Here is a 19,859-nt window from a genome sequence, read left to right as displayed (position 1 = left end):
TTCGCATGCCTTGTTTCATGTAGAGAAGAGGGCAAGTTCAGTTTCTGCTTCTCTAGAGACTAGGGCATGGAGCAATGGATTCAAATTGCAGAAAAGCGATTCCATTTGAACATTATGAAAAACCTTCTGACAGAAAAGGTTGTTCAATATTGGAATATGCTGCCTCGGAGTGTGGAGGAGTCTCCCTCTCTGGAAGTTTTTAAACAGAGGCTGGATGGCCACCTGTCAATGCTTTAACTGTATGGCAGGGGATTGTACTGAATATCTATTTTTTGATTCTTTAAACAAACAAATAATTTAAAAAATTGCACTGCATCTTCCCACAATATAGGCCCCATGTTGAGCTACTGGTTCACAAAATGGTCACACAGGCCTATCTGTCAGGGCATGAAACAGTTCCGGCCCAGGTTACCTGTCTGAATGTATCTCCCCCATGAACCATTTTGGAGATTAAGATTATATGGGGAGGTCCTGCTCTTGGTCCTGCCCCCTTCACAGGTGTGACTGGTGGGAACGAGAGACAGGGCCTTCTCAGTTGTGGTCCCTTGGCTATGGAACTCCCTCCCTAGTGACATTAGCTCAGGCCCCTCCCTCCTAGCCTTCAGAAGAAAGGTAAAAACTTGGCTGTTGGATCAGGCCTTTGGAGAATAGTGCAGTGCAATTAACCGATCTGGAATATATGGAATGGTTATGGAACGGCCTGGACTATGACTTTCAATGGCATGATTTTAAATGCAATGTTTTTAAATGTTTAATATGTTTTTAATTTTAATCTAATTTAATTTTAATTTTTATAGTATGTGTTTTAAGGCATTGAATAATTGCCTCTATGTAAGCCACCTTGAGTCCTCTTCAGGGTAGAGAAAGGCGAGGTATAAACACGAGTAAATAAATAAATAAATAAATGAAACTGCAAGTATTGAGACCAATTAAAAATAATTATGAAGGCACGAGGAGTTACATTAATGAGAGACAATTTCAAGAGGATAAACTAAAAGATGGGAGATAGCTACTTGGAATCAAATTGTGAGCATAAAATTAGGTCTACCTCCCTAATACAGGATTGCAGCCACAGTCAAGATTCTGGGTACTATCCAGGCATTCAACATGGGTTGCAGCAGAACTTTCTCACCCACTTTTGCCTGCCTTAAGCACCCTGTTGTTTTCTGGGTTTCACAGAAGCTGCAACGAGGGGACTGAATACCACCCTTTCATTTCTATTTCATACCAGCCTTTCACTTCTCTTCCACCATCAGATGCTGCCCTTTCAATCTACCGAAGAAAGAACATAAAGCTAATCAGAATTTACTACTTTCCAATCCCATTGGGTCAGTGCAAAAAGTGAAATATATGTTTCACCTCTCTAGTAAAATCAATAGGACTTTAATATGTTTCACTTTGGCTCTCTTACAAAGAATTACACACTTTTAAAATAGACAAATTAGGAGCAGACTTTTTCAAAGGATTGCTTTGGGTCTTGTCAAACTGGATGATACCTTTAAAAACATTCTGAATACAAGTAATATAAATCTGCTAAAACAACACAACGTCCAACCTTTTCTAATAGATGAAAGAAGTTTCTCAAATAAACACTTAAACAACAGCAAGACAACCAAGACACACCTTCACTAAAGGCAATCTTAAACTTAATACTTACTTTATAGTTCCTTAAGCAGAACACCTAAATACCGATCCCATGAAGAAAGGTCATATAACAAAAGAACAGAAACAATAGCAATCTCTTTAAAGTTGCGTTGAAGCCTTGCTTAATAGTAAATTTGGCGAGGAATCCAAATGTATCAACAAACATATATTTAAAAGCAGAATGTTATTATTATACAGATAATTATATGAATTCAGATTTCTATTATCAAAAATAAAATTCTTATTCAGACTTAACCAGGTCAATCGCTCTACCAGTTAAGAACATAAATGTTCCACCACACACAGAATCAAGAAAGAACTATCAATCTACCAGTCCTTTTTCATTCCAGATGAGCGAAGCTTCCTATGTTGTACTGAATTAAGCCATAGGTTCCACTGCTTTTGGCACCCTTTTAAGTTTCAACTTTACAACTGTTTACTTTCCCTCCCAAGAATGCACAGAATTTAATTTTCTGGAGGGTGTTCAGTGGGTCATGGAAATAGAATCACCAAATTGCTAAGTGGCATGATTTATGTTTGGAACTTGTTGTGAGCCTTCAAGTTGTTTCTGATTCATGTGGTTTTTGTGGCAAAATTGGATCAGAGGAATTTGCCTTTGGTTCTTCATGAGAGTATAAATTGCCCAAGGCCCTCTGGTAAGTTCCCATGGCCAAGCAGGAACCCTGGTTTCCAGAGCCTTAGTTCAATGCTCAAACCACTACAATTGTGCAGCTACTCTACTCTGAACTCCCTCATTTGATTTTGGTAGCTACCGTTATTGGGATTTGGACTAGTTTCTACCTTGATGGAAGAGCACCAATTAACACCAAGAACTGCTGAGGAGGGACAGACTAGAATTCTGCCTAAAACCCAAGACAGCCATTGGTAGTCAGAGTTGATTATACTAAACTGAGGAAACTAATAGTCTGACATAATATAAGACAACTTCCTGTTTTCTTGTACTCATAAGCTAGTGTAGAGCAGGGATATACTGTTCAAACACAATTTGTTTCTGGACTGTGGACAACATCAAATGAATATGGAAAATTCCTTCATCTACTGAAGTGAGATTTCCAATCCTTTAATGCAGAAACCTAGACGCACAGCTTCTATAACCACCTCCAGGCAGTACATATTGTTTAAAAATTTTGTTGTTTTTCAAAAGGGCTCCTTCTCATACCACCTTTAATGGATGTAAAAGAAAACTGGGAGTATACAACTCTATAATGAAAATATGAAGGTGGCTGTAATTATATGGTACGGTATTAATAGTATAGTGGGCTTTCACTATGCATGGGCTCCAAATCTAAGGATTCAGCTAACCACAGATTGAAAATAATATTTAAATATTTTTAAATACTGTATTCAAGAACATATTTTATTTAAAAAATCAGTGTGGGACATCTCATCTCTACCCTGCACTGTCTGGTTTTCTCACAAGAAGACCGCTGTGGGAGCTGTTCTGAGGCACTCCCTTGCTGGATTTTTTTCCATGTCAGGAGTGACTTGAGAAACTGCAAGTTGTTTCTGGTGTGAAAGAATTGGCTGTCTGCAAGGACATTTCCCAGGGGATGCCCGGATGTTTTACCATCCTGTGGGAGGCTTCTCTCATGTTCCCACATGATTTTATTTATTTATTTATTTGCTATATTTATACCTCGCCCTTCTCACCCCAAAGGGGACTCAGAACAGTTTAAATAAAGGCACAATTCAATGAAGCTGGAGCTGACAGATGGGAGCTCACCCCATTCCTTGGATTTGAACCACTGACTTTTCAGTCAGCAGCCCTGCCAGCACAAGGGTGCTGGAGAGATGGAGTGGGGAGAGAGAGAGGAAGAGGAGGAATTGATTGCTGAAATGGGGAAGGAAGTTTGGGGGCCACATGCAACAATTGCCTTCAGGGTACACAAGGGGGTGGAGAAGATGAAAGGGATTGGGTGGTGCTAGAGCACCATTCTCATTTTTAAGCACTATATATAAGAGACTTGAGCATCTGCAATTTTTGATATCAATCCCCCATGGACACAGTAGATCACCAGTATCGCCTTCTGCTTATACTGTATGACAAAAACTATGGCTGTTTTAAAAATTGTGTCAAGGTTTTTGTAGACATGCTATGCATATATATAGAGAGAGAGAGAGAGAGAGAGAGTTGAAAGCTGCAGCAATATTTCCTTTCCATGTGTATTCTCTACATGTCACCAAACAAAGCAGACAAGACAAAAAATAACTCCCCAAACACTTTTAAAAGACGCATCCAATAAATGCATTCAAAGTTGGTCTGAAAAATACAAATATTAGCCTGATATCAGACTACCACACATCACAATGAATGATCTGTTGAGTGACCTTCAAGAAATGCACAACCATATTGGAGCTATCACATTACATCTGCTTTCAATTTCAGCATATTTCAAGTATCACTTTGATGGTGAAAATGCTATTTAATAAAAGCAGCATTTCTATTCCATCTTTCTTCACACCTATTTTCATTCTCAATAAAGTGACCAAACATCCTTTTAAAATAAAATAGCCAACTATGATATGCTTTTTCTATTATTATCAACCATCTTTAGAAGGTCACAACTGCACAAGAAATGCTGACTTTTCCATGTTGCTGCTTTTGGCAAAGTTGTTGTATACAAAGTAGAAGTTGTTGTTTCTTTTGTATTCCCCCAGTTTCTTTTACCAAACCATAGTATTATAGCAAGCCTGCACAACTTGTGAATCCACTTCTGAAGCCAAATAGTCTATCATGAACACTGGAGGTTTAAATAATCCTATTCTATTGGTTATTTGGGACTACAAAAACAGAAACATCATTCACTAGAAGACTCCTATACTTCAAAGCTTTTCTAATCCAAGTCTAGTTTAAGAACCATACTATTCTCTCATCATAAGACAATGCCCTTTTGTGGCAGCCCTTCTAGTTCCTAATTTTAGAAAGGTACTATGCAGGTGATGAGTTTTGGTTAGGGAAAACAAGGCTGGGAGTCGTGGGTTAAATCCCCTTTCCTTTTCCTCCAAAGTTGGAGAACTGAACATGCGTAATTATTTAAAAATCAGATCACTCCAACCTAATGCTCTCCTTAAAACTGGGGGTCAAAGCACATGATCCCTCGTTTGGAGCTGTTCTATTTGGGGCTAATGGGAGCTGTGCTCCATCCCTACTTGGATGGCACCAAATTAGGAATATCTGGTTCATACCATATTTTGAACTTTGATAACCAACCCTAGATAAAGTGGCCAATAACAGGAATCATGACTGTTCCAAAGTTCAAAATATCTGGAGAGCAATAGGTTGGGGAAGACCGATCTAAAAATTCCTGCATGTCTATAGTAAAGTCAACCCACACTCTGGAATCAGTGAGTCAGCTTAAACAAAACATACTGATCACACCCATGTCTCATCGATTCAAGCTATATTATATCACAGAACATTCAACATATGTATAGAATTATTTGCAGGCAAATACAGCTTTGATTAATGTCTCCATGCTACTTCTGCATGCTAACCTTAAATGAAGTAGGGAAGATGCCTTTTCAAAGTTATTGTAATACTGTCCCAGCAACCACTTTCTGAAGATAGGTAGTGAACACATGCAATGCAACTGTTCCCAGTACTCTGAACAGCCCATACTGTACATGAGTCAGCTACAGCGAACGCTTAGATATTAACAGCCTCTCCCATCTTCATAAATGCAAAACAAATAACACACCTTCACCATCACAAAAACACTGTCATCTCACTCCTAAATCTGCTATAGGCACAATCTGACAGTTTACATTTTAATCCCTTTTTCAATAAGAACAAACTTACTGTGATTCCTAACTTTTCAAAAGCTACTGAGTAGTCACAACTTTAAGTGGTTTCGCCTTTTAAAATTAGGACAAAGATCAAGCAGTATTTCAAAAAAAGATAAAGTTGCTGAGAAGTGATAGGAAAAGCCACCACAACTGAATGAGACTGATCCACCATGGCCCTAAGCATGGGAACATTGTATTCTCTAGTCACAGATTTAAAATAAAAACAAAAAACAATCTCACTACCTTGTCAATATAATGTGTCTGGCAAAGTTTATCATATATTTGTACTAATGGGAAGGAGATCCTGCTTAACTCAAATAAACCATCTGACAACTATTATGGCTAGCTGCCATAGAAAGGAGAAGGAATTTTGAGGTATAGCCAATTTCACTTCACAGAACCAGGTGTTTTTACTGGGTTTACATTGATGTTTCTTGTGTTCCTCCAAATGTGCATTATCCATGAAGTACCTCACAGCTAATCATAACCCTTACGCCATCATTCCTTTGTGTGCCCTCCCCTCTCTGCTGTGTTTCCAGACATGAATTTTCACAGCAGGTCACTTATTGTACTTGTATGACACACTTGCTCCAAAGAGATCACAACTGATTTGAACACACTAAAGGGGAAAATTCACAGCTATTTCATGTGATAAGCATTCAGTGTTCAGATGAAATACAATCCATCAAATAAAATGTGCCCTAACGAAAAAAAGAAACTATAAAAGCTTACTTTCCCCCCATATTTTCAACATTCTATACGCTAATCACGTATGTTGGACCTGGACCTCTGAGAAAAGGGTGATGTAATTTTAAAAACCACTTTTCAGGCTATTACTACATTTTCCACCAAGTACTGCTCCATGAACTCACCCAGACAGTGACTCAATGATTCAATAGGTCTATTCACATAAGAAACAAGAACAAGATTTTATGCTTTAATCATTTATAATCCACAGCAGCAGTGTACTTAAAAAATGGGAAAGCCTATTAACCTGAATCAAGACATTTGTTTTAACTTGGTGCTGCTATTTCATGCCCCAATGCCTTTGCCAACTGAAGACAACAACCTACAAGAGAGCAGATTTCATAAGACGAGCTGTGTCCTTCATTTGAAATGACATGCTCAACAGCTAGGCTACAATGGAAATGCTAAGAAGGGATCCAGAACATCCTTAGAAGTTTAATTTCTCATGAGATTTATTCTGGACTCATGTAAATTTTAAACTGGTTCAGCTAATGCTTTCCATTATATGTCCCCTTATTTATTTCATGAGATCCAAATCAGGCCACCTGATACTACACACATCGGGGAGCTTGTAATGACATTATGGTTAGGCACAAGGACAAAGCTCAAGTAACTTGTGATGTCACTGGGCTGCTGAACTGACAGTCAAAAAGGAGGGAGTTCTCTTGCAAACAAGCCATTTTCATATTTAAAAATCCATTTGATGACAATGTCTTTACAATATCTGAAAAATGAAACTATTCCCACAACTGAAGAGTTCAAACTCAGACCATACTTCACTGATGTTTTTCTTTATTTCAAGGGCTGCTATTCTTTTTACACAGTCAATAGATTCAAGTGCTTTAGTTTTCAAACCTTGGATTTAAGCTGACTACACAAGAAACTTAAGGCTTAGAAAATAGTACTGATCATAAGCCATCTTCATGCCAAGTGCTCACCTGGGAGTCTTCGATTGGCCTTGCCTCTGAAAATAATGTGTATTTGTATGCGTGTATGCCCTCAAGTTACCTGTCAAACAATGCACCTTAATATTTTCTAATCTCCCACAGTGTATGGCATGAGGTGTTCCCTCTTCTCATCGGCTTTTCTTGGGTTAGACCAGGCTTAGGCAAACTTTGGCCCTCTAGGTATTTTGGACTTCAACTCCAACTATTCCTAACAGCCTCAGGCACCTTCCTTTCCCCCCTCAGTTACTTAAGCTTTTTTTTTTTTACTCTAGATGAAATATTAACACTATCAGAACTGATAACACAAATTGGCTGTGGAGACAAAACCTAAAGATAATCCCATCCACCATGCATTTCCAGTCATCTGAACAATCTAAACTACATACCAGATACATGGCAAAATTATGCCTATAATTTACAACCATTAGTACTCTCACACATAGTTAATTCACAATTGCTATTTCTGACATTTTAGAAATATTTATCTGTTTGAGAACAATCCTATTTCCTAACAAAAGATTATCACAGGGAAATAGTTTCCATATTGCAAAAAGAAAACAAAATATGACAGTTTTTTCATAAAATTGCCATGTGTTAATTTATATCTATAGATGCATATTTCAAAAAGGGAATGCAATATATGTCACAATTGGAGGGGGACCACTGTGTCCACTTGGTAACAGTTGACGAGCTATCCAATTCCTTCCTCTCATTTCTTATGGTAATTTATAAACCAGACTTAAGTTGGTTTCTTCAATACAGAATTGTCCTCTTAACAGCCTTTCAAAGAGACAACTGTCCTGTGACGTTTGACACAGGAATATCCTAGCTTGCTAACAACTATAATTTGAAGCTGGTATAAATGAAATTGGTCTCCACCTGGCCTCCCGAGTGACAGATGATCTGCTATGTCCGTTAATCCCCTTTAGAAAGGCATCGGAACTAAGAGCAGATTTTACAAATTCCTCACCAGCCATGAGGCAGTTGACCACTTAGAGCTCCCAGAACAACTACTTAAATGTACACAGAAATTTAACTGAATACATCTGTAGTTCTCTCTTTAGAAAATAGGTGGTGTACCAGAATGCAAAAATCTGGCCAATCATTTGTATCTGTGCCTGAAAAGTGAAACGGTAAATCAATAAGCAAATAAATTATTTATAATTGAGTTATTCCCAGATGCATCACTAATCAAAATTGCTACAAAGACGTATTTATTTTATCATTAAAATTTGTACTTCACTAGTTAAAGCATATCATCTACTGTCTATCTACCTATCAATCGATCGATCGATAGATAGACATATATGTTTGTATATATGCATGTTTCTATGCAGCTCCAACATCCAGACAACCCTGTGAAACACACCAATTATAAATCTGGACCAAACATGGTACACATACCCATCATGCCCAATTTTAAGTACTGGGGAGTTGAGGAGGGACTGACCCTGGATATTGGAAGGTGTAGTTCACCCACAGCCAGAGACTACTGTGAACCCCATTGATGATGAATCTGGATCAGACATGGCGCACATACCCATCATGGCAAACTTTAATAACTGGTGTGGTTTGAGGGCAATGTGGTTCGGAATTTAACATGGAGACAAACATCCATACTGAAGCCTATTTAAATGAATGTCTTCCACAGGAAGTTACCATAGGGTCATAATGTAGGATCTAGAAAATTCTTAGAGGATTTTCCTCTATAAAAATCTGCCAGCATGACTTATTGGTAACTTCCAATGGAAGTGTACTATGAAATCACCTAGAGGTCCTAGAAAATTTCTACAGGATGTATTTTGTTGGATATAGATATGAGGCATATTGGTATTGGTGTTTTACTGTATTTTCATCCAGAATGGATTGACAATTTTTCTCTACTCTTGTCATAGAATCATAGAATCAAAGAGTTGGAAGAGACCTCATGGGCCATCCAGTCCAACCCCCTGCCAAGAAGCAGGAATATTGCATTCAAATCACCCCTGACAAATGGCCATCCAGCCTCTGTTTAAAAGCTTCCAAAGAAGGAGCCTCCACCACATTCCGGGGCAGAGAGTTCCACTGCTGAACGGCTCTCACAGTCAGGAAGTTCTTCCTCATGTTCAGATGGAATCTCCTCTCTTGTAGTTTGAAGCCATTGTTCCGCGTCCTAGTCTCCAAGGAAGCAGAAAACAAGCTTGCTCCCTCCTCCCTGTGGCTTCCTCTCACATATTTATACATGGCTATCATATCTCCTCTCAGCCTTCTCTTCTTCAGGCTAAACATGCCCAGTTCCCTAAGCCGCTCCTCATAGGGCTTGTTCTCCAGACCCTTGATCATTTTAGTCGCCCTCCTCTGGACACATTCCAGCTTGTCAATATCTCTCTTGAATTGTGGCGCCCAGAATTGGACACAATATTCCAGGTGTGGTCTAACCAAAGCAGAATAGAGGGGTAGCATTACTTCCTTAGATCTAGACACTATGCTCCTCTTGATGCAGGCCAAAATCCCATTGGCTTTTTTTGCCGCCATGTCACATTGTTGGCTCATGTTTAACTTGTTGTCCACGAGGACTCCAAGATCTTTTTCACACGTACTGCTCTCGAGCCAGGCGTCACCCATTCTGTATCTTTGCATTTCGTTTTTTCTGCCAAAGTGGAGTATCTTGCATTTGTCACTGTTGAACTTCATTTTGTTAGTTTTGGCCCATCTCTCTAATCTGTCAAGATCATTTTGAATTCTGCTCCTGTCCTCTGGACTATTGGCTATCCCTCCCAATTTGGTGTCGTCTGCAAACTTGATGATCATGCCTTCTAGCCCTTCATCTAAGTCATTAATAAAGATGTTGAACAGGACCGGGCCCAGGACGGAACCCTGCGGCACTCCACTTGTCACTTCTTTCCAAGATGAAGAGGAAGCATTAGTGAGCACTCTCTGTGTTCGTCCACTTAACCAATTCCAGATCCACCTCACCGTAGTTTTGCCTAGCCCACATTGGACTAGTTTCCTTGCCAGAAGGTCATGGGGGACCTTGTCGAAGGCCTTACTGAAATCCAGGTACGCTACATCCACGGCATTCCCTGCATCTACCCAGCTTGTAGCTCTATCGAAGAAAGAGATCAGATTAGTCTGGCATGACTTGTTTTTGATAAATCCATGTTGACTATTAGCGATGACTGCATTTGTTTCTAAGTGTTTGCAGACCACTTCCTTAACAATCTTTTCCAGAATCTTGCCCGGTATCGATGTGAGGCTGACCGGACGGTAGTTGTTTGGGTCATCCTTTTTTCCCTTCTTGAAGATTGGGACCACATTGGCCCTCCTCCAATCTGCTGGAACTTCTCCCGTTCTCCAAGAACTCTCAAAGATGGTTGCCAATGGTTCCGAAATGACTTCCGCTAGTTCCTTCAATACTCTGGGGTGTAGTTGATCTGGCCCTGGGGACTTGAACTCATTAAGAGCGGCCAGGTATTCCTGAACGACTTCTTTCCCAATTTGGGGTTGGATGTCCTCCAAACCCTCATCCACTCCATCTTGCTGAGGTTGAAGACTCTCTTTTTGTGAGAAGACCGAGGCAAAGAAGGCATTAAGTAGTTCTGCCTTTTCCCTATCCCCTGTCAGCATTGCCCCATCTTCTCCTCGAAGAGGTCCTATCGCCTCCTTGTTTTTCCTTTTTCTACTGACATAAGAATAGAAGCCCTTTTTATTGTGTTTAATAATATGAACTCAACTGCATTCTGTCAACATCTGTATTATCACGAACTCAACCAATTGTGAGTACGTATGAATTCTTGCTTTTGGAGACATGACAGGCAGGTGATTTCTGAAAGAGCTGTTACATTCTAGGGAAGGAGGGTCATTTCCTTTTTATGGAATGGGTATTGTCAGGAAGAGCGTGAGAAATAGAACTGGCTAAGACAGCCATTTTCTCTTTCATGTGCACAGCCATGCTATCCATTGGCCAGAAACTAGAACCTTTACATACAAGAAAGAATGTCATTTAGAAGTGCCAGTTTTATGAGCAGCTTTCCAATCACCTTTCTAAAGAACTCAATATAGTGAAGTTCCACCAGACCATAAATATCAGGCATTCTATAAGAAGTGAATGGGTTTCACATATGTTGTTTAAAGTGTTTCATTTAAAGAAGAATTATTCATTTTGATCAGTTATTTATATTATTTCCTAATAAATACACACCTTCTCAATCATAGTAAAATCTGGAAATGATGTGTTTCTAAAAATAAAGAATAATATCTAACTTTCTAAAGAAAATCCTCTCTGGAATCTCTCCTATACATTGAGAAATCACCTCTGCAGCTGAAAATAACATTTACAAGTTTATGGGCTCCCCATAGGATTTAGGATCCTGATCTTCTAAATCATGGAGGAGACAACATAACAGAAGGAACCTAATCACAGAAAGGGAAGACAGGACACGCCACAAAGTGTTCATCTCTGCATTCTTACAAGCTATTCTGCATATGCCTGAATTTCTAAACAGGGCCATTTTGAGAACAGGAGGAAAACATTTGAAGATCTGAGTGCTGGGAGTTGAAGAATGAAGGAGAAACATAAGGAAGAAATACTCTAAATGTTTATACACGTATATAAAAAGCATGTACAGAAACTGTGGCATCATCTAGCTGGGTAGGGAGGCAGTATGTGGAAGTTACTCATCATGTAGCAGAGCAGTGGTATTCTAAATGGTAGTCCGAGGACAGGTGCACTGGCTGTTTCCAGAAAAGAAAAAATAAATGCACTCAATCTGAATAAATTTAGTGACAGTCCCTGACATACTGAATTGCTGTCCCTTACATTGGATGGTCTAAGGAGCACCAATTTGGAGGGTATAATCTCTCATTTTGATTGCCTACTTGGCTTTGTTGACTTTGCAGAATTATTATTGTACACATCAGACTCTGTTACTATTTTTGGTTGATTGCTATTAAGTGTATCTATCCCCACATTGTTATTTTCAAGATTAATGCCTCCTGCAGCAACAATTAGATTGTGTTTATACAAAACAATACAGAGTAAAAGAAAGCTATGCCTCAAATGGTGGCAACTGGTATTACCAATATTTTGTCAGCACTCAGATCTCTCATTTTCATGACCATGATGTGATATCATACATATGCAATCGTTCCTGTGGCAAGGATCTGTGTATCAAAGAAATGTTGATATTCTTTCATGAAAGCTACAAATTATTTTTAAATTTTCTTTGCTTTTAAATGAGGCTTTCAAGTTGAGAAGCTAGTTAGCTTACAGTTCTTTTCTAATTTACTGTACTCTATTCTATTTACAAAGGCCCCCTCAGTGGCTCAGCGGGTTAAACCACTGAGCTGCTGAACTTGCTGACCAAAAGGTTGGTGGTTTAAATCCAGGGAGTGGGGTGAGCTCCTGCTGTTAGCCCCAGCTTCTGTCAATCTAGCAATTCAAAAACATGCAAATGTGAGTAGATAAAACAGGTATCACTACATGCAGTCATGCTGACCACATGGCCTTGGAGGTATCTACAGACAATGCTTGCTCTTTGGCTTAGAATTGGAGATGAGCACCACTCCAAGTCAGACACGACTAGACTTAATGCCAGGGGAAACCTTTACCTTTACTATTCTGTTTACAATTAACTCTTGGTATTTGTTCTGTTGCACGCTGGGCCTGTAAAGAATTGCTTTTAAAATAGGACGTGCAACTTGAGCCCAGCGGGAAGCCAGGGGCCCCCGAAGAGAAGTTCTCACGGATTTTCCACCACAAATGGTCTTTAGATGGCTTGTGAAGTATAACAAAGTCCTTTATTAATGAACAATCAAACAGAAACTTTTCTTGTCTTCAATAAAGTTAAACAAATGCTTCCAAGCTTTTATGCAACTGGTGGCTTCCTAATCATGTCCACGAGGGACAGGCAATTGTCTTCAATAACTGTTTCTTTACTTTAAAGGAAAATCCCTTTTTAACTTCTCCCAGGATGACTGTAATCTAAGCCTTACTGATGTGGGCTCCGCTACCGGGTAGAACTGCATCTCGAGCACCGAGTGGACCTACCAGTAAGGCCAGTAGATTCTCCAGCTGGAGTTCTTTGGTCTTCCAAACTGTTTACCCTCCGAAATTCCTCAAAGTTTTAGGGCTGCTTCCCTGGAAATCTTTGGATGCTCTTAAGACTGTTCTCCCTCAGAAAGTCTTAAGGGTTGAAGCTTTTGTACAGGAGAAGCTTGTACATGTCCTCTAAATTAGCTTTCCTTACTGAGACTAACTAAAAATGACTCCCTTCCCTTCCCAATTGCCCTGAACAAGGGGCGGTACCAAAACTTAACTATGATGGACAGGTGACTTGCCCTATGACTGCAACCAAAGGAAGCCACCTTTCTGCAGAATCTCTGAAACCTTGGACTGCAAGCAAACATTTAATAGATCTTGGAGTCCTCGTGGACAACAAGTTAAACATGAGCCAACAATGTGATGTGGCGGCAAAAAAAGTCAATGGGATTTTGGCCTGCATCAATAGGAGCATAGTGTCTAGATCTAAGGAAGTAATGCTACCCCTCTATTCTGCTTTGGTTAGACCACATCTGGAATATTGTGTCCAATTCTGGGCACCACAATTCAAGAGAGATATTGACAAGCTGGAATGTGTCCAGAGGAGGGCGACTAAAATGATCAAGGGTCTGGAGAACAAGCCCTATGAGGAGCGGCTTAGGGAACTGGGCATGTTTAGCCTGAAGAAGAGAAGGCTGAGAGGAGATATGATAGCCATGTATAAATATGTGAGAGGAAGCCACAGGGAGGAGGGAGCAAGCTTGTTTTCTGCTTCCTTGGAGACTAGGACGCGGAACAATGGCTTCAAACTACAAGAGAGGAGATTCCATCTGAACATTAGGAAGAACTTCCTGACTGTGAGAGCCGTTCAGCAGTGGAACTCTCTGCCCCGGAGTGTGGTGGAGGCTCCTTCTTTGGAAGCTTTTAAGCAGAGGCTGGATGGCCATTTGTCAGGGGTGATTTGAATGCAATATTCCTGCTTCTTGGCAGGGGGTTGGACTGGATGGCCCATGAGGTCTCTTCCAACTCTTTGATTCTATGATTCTATGATTAATAGAAAGCAAATAAAGTTGGAGCTCCTGGTACAGTCGTACCAGCACAGTATTCATTGGCCCCATCACCACTCCATGTAATTGTACATTTTCTACTATACTCATGTATGCGTTGTTGGAAAATATGAAAAGAGAAGAAATTTTGCTTATTTGCAGTACAGTCCTCATACCAGCTCAGAAATGTTTTCTTGTGCTTCCAGTATATTGGTGAAGTCTACTGGCTTATCTATACCAATATTATTTCACTTTGGCAGTAGTTATCCCAGGTGTCAAGGTAGAAATACCTGGGATTCTATCTGAAACTTTCTGTGCTTTACAAGACTTCTCTTAAATGTCAAGAAAGCATACTGGTTTTTCTCTAAGCTAGGTGTTATCAAAAGTGATTTATCTGTAGCTGTCTGAAGCGGTTTTAAGACTTCGTCATGTTCCTGCTCAGAGATTCATCATTCTGAAGTTATGAACAGTCATGCATTTGCTTCTCTTCAATAGAGTTTTCCTCAAAAAAAAAAAAAACCCAGCTTTGTTCTTACCATTAAAAGGGAAAACCTCTCCCATTAACAGTTCCTGATGCTATTAAAATGAAGTATATGTTGAATCATAGAATCATTGAGCTCGAAGAGTCCTTGTGGGCCATCCAGTCCAACCCCCTGCCAAGAAGCAGGAAAATTGCATCCAAAGCACCCCCGACAGATGACCATTCAGCCTCCGTTTAAAAGCCCCCAAAGAAGGAGCTTCCACCACACTCCGCAGCAGAGAGTTCCACTGCTGAACAGCTCTCACAGTCAGGAAGTTCTTCCTAACGTTCAAATGGAATCTCTTTTCTTGTAATTTTAAACCATTGTTCCACGTCCTAGTCTCCGGGGCAGCAAAAAACAAGCTTTCTCCCTCCTCCCTATGACTTCCTCTCACATATTTATACATGGCTATCATGTCTCCTCTCAGCCTTCTCTTCTTCAGGCTAAACACGCCCAGGTCTTTAAGCCACTCCTCATAGGGCTTGTTCTCCAGACCTTTATCTAAAATGCATGGCATCTGAAGTGTCTTGGATTTAGGAATACCTATATGTAGGTAATGAAATATCTTGGGGATGGGACCCAATCTGTTTATATTCCATAAGCACCTTATACTAGTGCACACACCCCCTCTCCATTATTCCATATTTCAGATAATTTTTGGAATAATCCCAACTCCCAGATTGCTATTGTAGTACAGCCTCAGTTTCTCTCTTCCAATCCCTCTCCAGGTGAGCCCTCTCCGCCTCAGTAGAAGTCCTACAGTGAGGAACAGGAGGTGGAGCTTTGGGATGCCCCCCGCCTCTATGTTCCCAGGCACAAGTGAAAGGAGGAGTAAGAAAAAGGAGAGGAGAATGAGGTGGGGAAAGAAGAAAAGGAGTAGAGGACGAAGGGAGAAGAAGAGAGGAGGAGCAAGAGGAGAAAGGCAGAGAGTAAGAAGAGGGGAAGGAAAAAGAAGAGAAAAAGGAGAAAGAGGGGATGGACAAGTTTGCCATGTTCCCATAAACCTTCATACCTAACTAACAATGTGCATACATGAAATGAAACAACCAGGTCAAGTAAGATATTATTTCCTACTTCAGATTTTATTGCAGACAGTGCTGCTGCAACTCAATGCTCCAGGTCCTACTTAACAACCCTCCCAATGCAGATGTTGATAAAAACACCCAGCTGGACAGGGAGAACAAGGAGGAAACGCAGACTGGGTCTGTTGGACAGGATTTGTAAAAAGTCTTCTTTAATATTATCCATTCCATGAATATTTGCTGGAGTGACACTGCACTGGTAAAAATATGTAACATTTGTCACAACTAAATCTCTTTTAAATTTCTGGTCGAAAGTTGGCCACCCTACTATGCACATAGTTGAAGGTAATTTTAAACAAAATATTTTAAATTATGTTGTGCATGAAAAAAAGTTTGTGCATTCTGAAGAGTCAAAATGCAAAGGTGTCACTATCCTAGCCACTCATGTAGACAAGGTCAGATTTTGGAGAATTTGGAATTCTAGATAAGGAATGCTCCAGTCTTTGCCCAAATCAGATGCTGAAAAGTTACTGTTTTAGGCTACATTTCCTGCAAGACCCATATAAGCATGGACAATGTTCATGCTCATTGTGAGATCGAGAGAACTTTAGTCCAAAACAGTCACTTTCCCAAGCTGTGCCTCTGATGTAGTCCATAAGACAGAACAGGGCAAATAGGAAAGCATCAATACTATTTCCATTTAAATGCTCTATTCTTCAGAGCAGAAAAAAGCAAAACAATGCAGGTGCAATGTGTACTGTATGAAGTACTGACCTTGTGAAGGCAATAGTGTAAGTTCCCAACCAAGTGTGGTTTATCTTCATAGCAAGAGTGGAAAATTAAAGCAGACAGAGAGGGAGAACACCTGTTAGAACACTAAGTTAGCAGATGCTGCCAGTGCTGCCTTTGATAAAGAACTCTCAGTACCATTACTGTACTCTTAATAATCACATATTTGACCTTTACGAATAGGACATAAGCAGTACTCTTTCCTGCTTTTAGTTTTCCAAACCTCACCACACTGTGAGACTAATCTATGCTGCACTGACCAACCACAGGCCAAGAGAGCACAGTATTCATTCATGTGGTTTGTGTACCTTTTGGATATGACACCTGTTCTCAAATTAGAAACAAACACAACAAGCTACATTAGTGGCTCATGATGCATGTGCACATACATGCTATTTCTGCTCCCTGGCATACCCTAAAGACATCAGATTCCATCTGATCTTGGAAGTTAAGCAGGGTCAGCCTTGGTTGGGAGACCACCAAGAAGCCCCAGATGCTGAAGGATGTATTTCAGAGAAAAGAAATGGCAAACCCTCTTAGTATTCCTTACCTATGAAATCTATCAGGTTGCTGTAAGTCAACAAGCATCTCAAAGTGCACACACCTACCATTTTTTCACTATGTAGTCTCCACCTCACACTGATGGGATTTTGTTCTCTACAGCACCTTGATACTACACTTTAATTTTTCAAATGAATAGAGTTTGTTTTTTTTTTTTAAACAAAATGTAAAAGTAGCTGTACCAATCCTGTGTTGACCACAACTAGTCCAAGTACAGGGAGGAAACAGTGATGCTATGTCATTTTCCTTTCCAGAAATTGTGTTAATTTGCACAATGGAAAACAAAATGGTGGACTAGAGATAGATGTTTGGCCTAATGCTGGAAGGCTCTTCTCTCACATCTCAAGTATGTCTGATCCATAATTTGGTGCAATGGCAATTGGGAAATTCTCATCCAAATCTGTTTGTTATTCATATTGTCAGGCCATTGATTCCCTAGTTTTGTGCTATAGTCAGTTTGGGAAGAGTTGTTCTCTCTCAGTACCCAATCTCTGTCAATAATTCACACACGCCCCCCCCCCCAAAAAAAATTCAGATAAACCCTGAAAGACAAAGAGTTTGCACACATATATGTCACATAAATAAATAAATAAATAAATAAATAAATTGATATTCCGCCCTAGCTCCCCAAGAGAACATTGCACGAGACACTAAAAGTATATCATATCTGTCCACATGCAACTCTGCAAAGTTAAGTAAAATTTCTAGTTGTTAGAACCTATAATATTTTCACTTTCATCATATTCTTCACAGTCCCACCATTTAAAGATAGACTTGCACAACATCTCACCACAACTGACCAACATAAATGCCTCAGGAATCACAAGTCTGCAATCTTCGCTAGAACGTTAGAATCTGTGGCTATTTTCATTTTTTAAAAACATGTTCTGATTTCTAGGCAACCGGGAGAGAAATACAATGGGAGGGGGAGAACATTCCAGAAAAAGCAGGACCTTTGGGTTTATAAAGCTATACCTGTGCACTTCAAGGCCTCAACCAAAAGAGCAGGTAGTATGGCATATTATAGGATGGCCAGAATGAACACAGGAGGGGATACTTGTACCTTTAACATTTGTGTAGAAGAGGGAGTTTCCACAGGTGTTGAAGCACCCAACTTGTTACTTGGGTGCTTGACCACCAACATCTACTAAAAATCACTCTTCTCCAACACAAATAAAGGTAGAAGTGCCCTCTTCAGTTTTCAAAATACTTTGAAATACCCCATCCTTTGGCTCCCATAATTTTGCCCTGAGTACTCTTTTTTTTAATTCAGAGCAGAAAGTGAAGAAGAACTCTATGTACAGGATGAGTATCTCTTATCCAGAAATCTGAAATGCTCAAATCATCCACAAGAGTAGCTAAGACAGCGACAGTTTCGCTTTCTGTTAGTTCAATGTACACAAACTTTGTTTCATACACAAAGTTATTGAAAAATGTTGTGCATGAAATTACCTTTAGGCACACACACACACACACGTGTGTGTGTGTGTGTGTGTGTGTGTGTGTATAATGCATTAATTTTGTCCTGAGATACAGTCAACTTCCTGTATCCTGTATCCATGGATTCAAACAACCATGGGTTTGAAATATGTTTTGCAAAATCCAGAAAGCAAAGCTTGAATTCTATAATAAGGGACACAATTTTATGATACCCTTGAATAGTAAAATGGGACTTGAGCAGCTATGGGTTTTTGTATTTACTGAAGGGATACCTCTGGATATCAGGGGCCCACTGTATCTCATGGATAGATAAAGGTTAAGGTTTTCCTTTGACATTAAGTCTAGTCGTGTCCGATTCTGGGGGGTGGTGCTCATCTCCATTTCTAAGCCAAAGATCCAGCATTGTCTGTAGATGCCTCTAAGACAGGGGTCCTCAAACTAAGGTCCAGGGGCTGGATACAGCCCTCCAAGGTCATTTACCCGGCCCTTGCTTACTGTCAGCCTAAGTCTGAAATGACTTGAAAGCACATATAACAATCCAATCTCATCAGCCAAAAGCAGCCCCACACTTCCTATTGAAATACTAATGTTTATATTTGTTAAAGCTGTTCTTAATTTTAATTATTGTATTGTTTTTAAGTGGGTTTTTTTGCACTACAAATAAGATATGTGCCATGTGCATAGGAATTCATTCATGTTTTTTTTCAAATTACAATCCAGCCCTCCAACAGTTTGAGAGACTGTGACCTGGCCCTCTGTTTACAAAGTTTGTGGACCCTTGCTCTAAGGTAATGGTTCCCAACCTTTTTTTTTTGACCAGGGACCACTTTTACTAGGGACTACTCTCCAACATTAGTACCAAAAGGGTTATGAATCAGGTTTGGTCAACTATAGATTTGGTTTGGTTATTTGGGGTGCCGATTCAGAAAATTGCATTGGATAGGCTACATCAGCTTCTGATACAGAACATATGCCATCCAGTAGTCACCATCTGCTTACCCACAGAAAACCATATTTAATAATGTGTTACCGTGGACTTTATTTTAGGTCTTGCAGCCCACCAGTGGGCCATGGCCCATAGTTGGGAACCACTGTTCTAAGGTAATGTGGCCAACATGACTGCATGGAGCACCGTTACCTTCCCACCGAAGAGGTACCTATTGATCTACTCACATTTGCATGTTTTCGAACTGCTAGGTTCGAAATGCGGAGGACTTACGGTTTTTTATTATGTTTATTGATGTTAATTGTAATGAATTTTTTATCTATGTTAAATATTTTTAATGTTTAAACTATTTTTGTACTGTTGTGGGCAT

General features: G+C 39.8%; 1 protein-coding gene across 2 annotated transcripts in view; it reads right to left on the bottom strand.

Annotated features, from left to right (window-relative positions):
- BMPR1B (bone morphogenetic protein receptor type 1B) overlaps nucleotides 1-19,859 on the bottom strand; it is a 236,160-nt gene that overhangs the window by 214,987 nt on the left and 1,314 nt on the right. The gene's annotated exons all lie outside the window — the stretch shown is intronic.

Source organism: Anolis sagrei, chromosome 5, assembly GCF_037176765.1.
Source record: "Anolis sagrei isolate rAnoSag1 chromosome 5, rAnoSag1.mat, whole genome shotgun sequence".
In the NCBI taxonomy this organism is placed as follows: domain Eukaryota; kingdom Metazoa; phylum Chordata; class Lepidosauria; order Squamata; family Dactyloidae; genus Anolis; species Anolis sagrei.
Note: the sequence above shows the minus strand (reverse complement) of the source record. Positions and strands in the feature narration are given on the sequence as shown.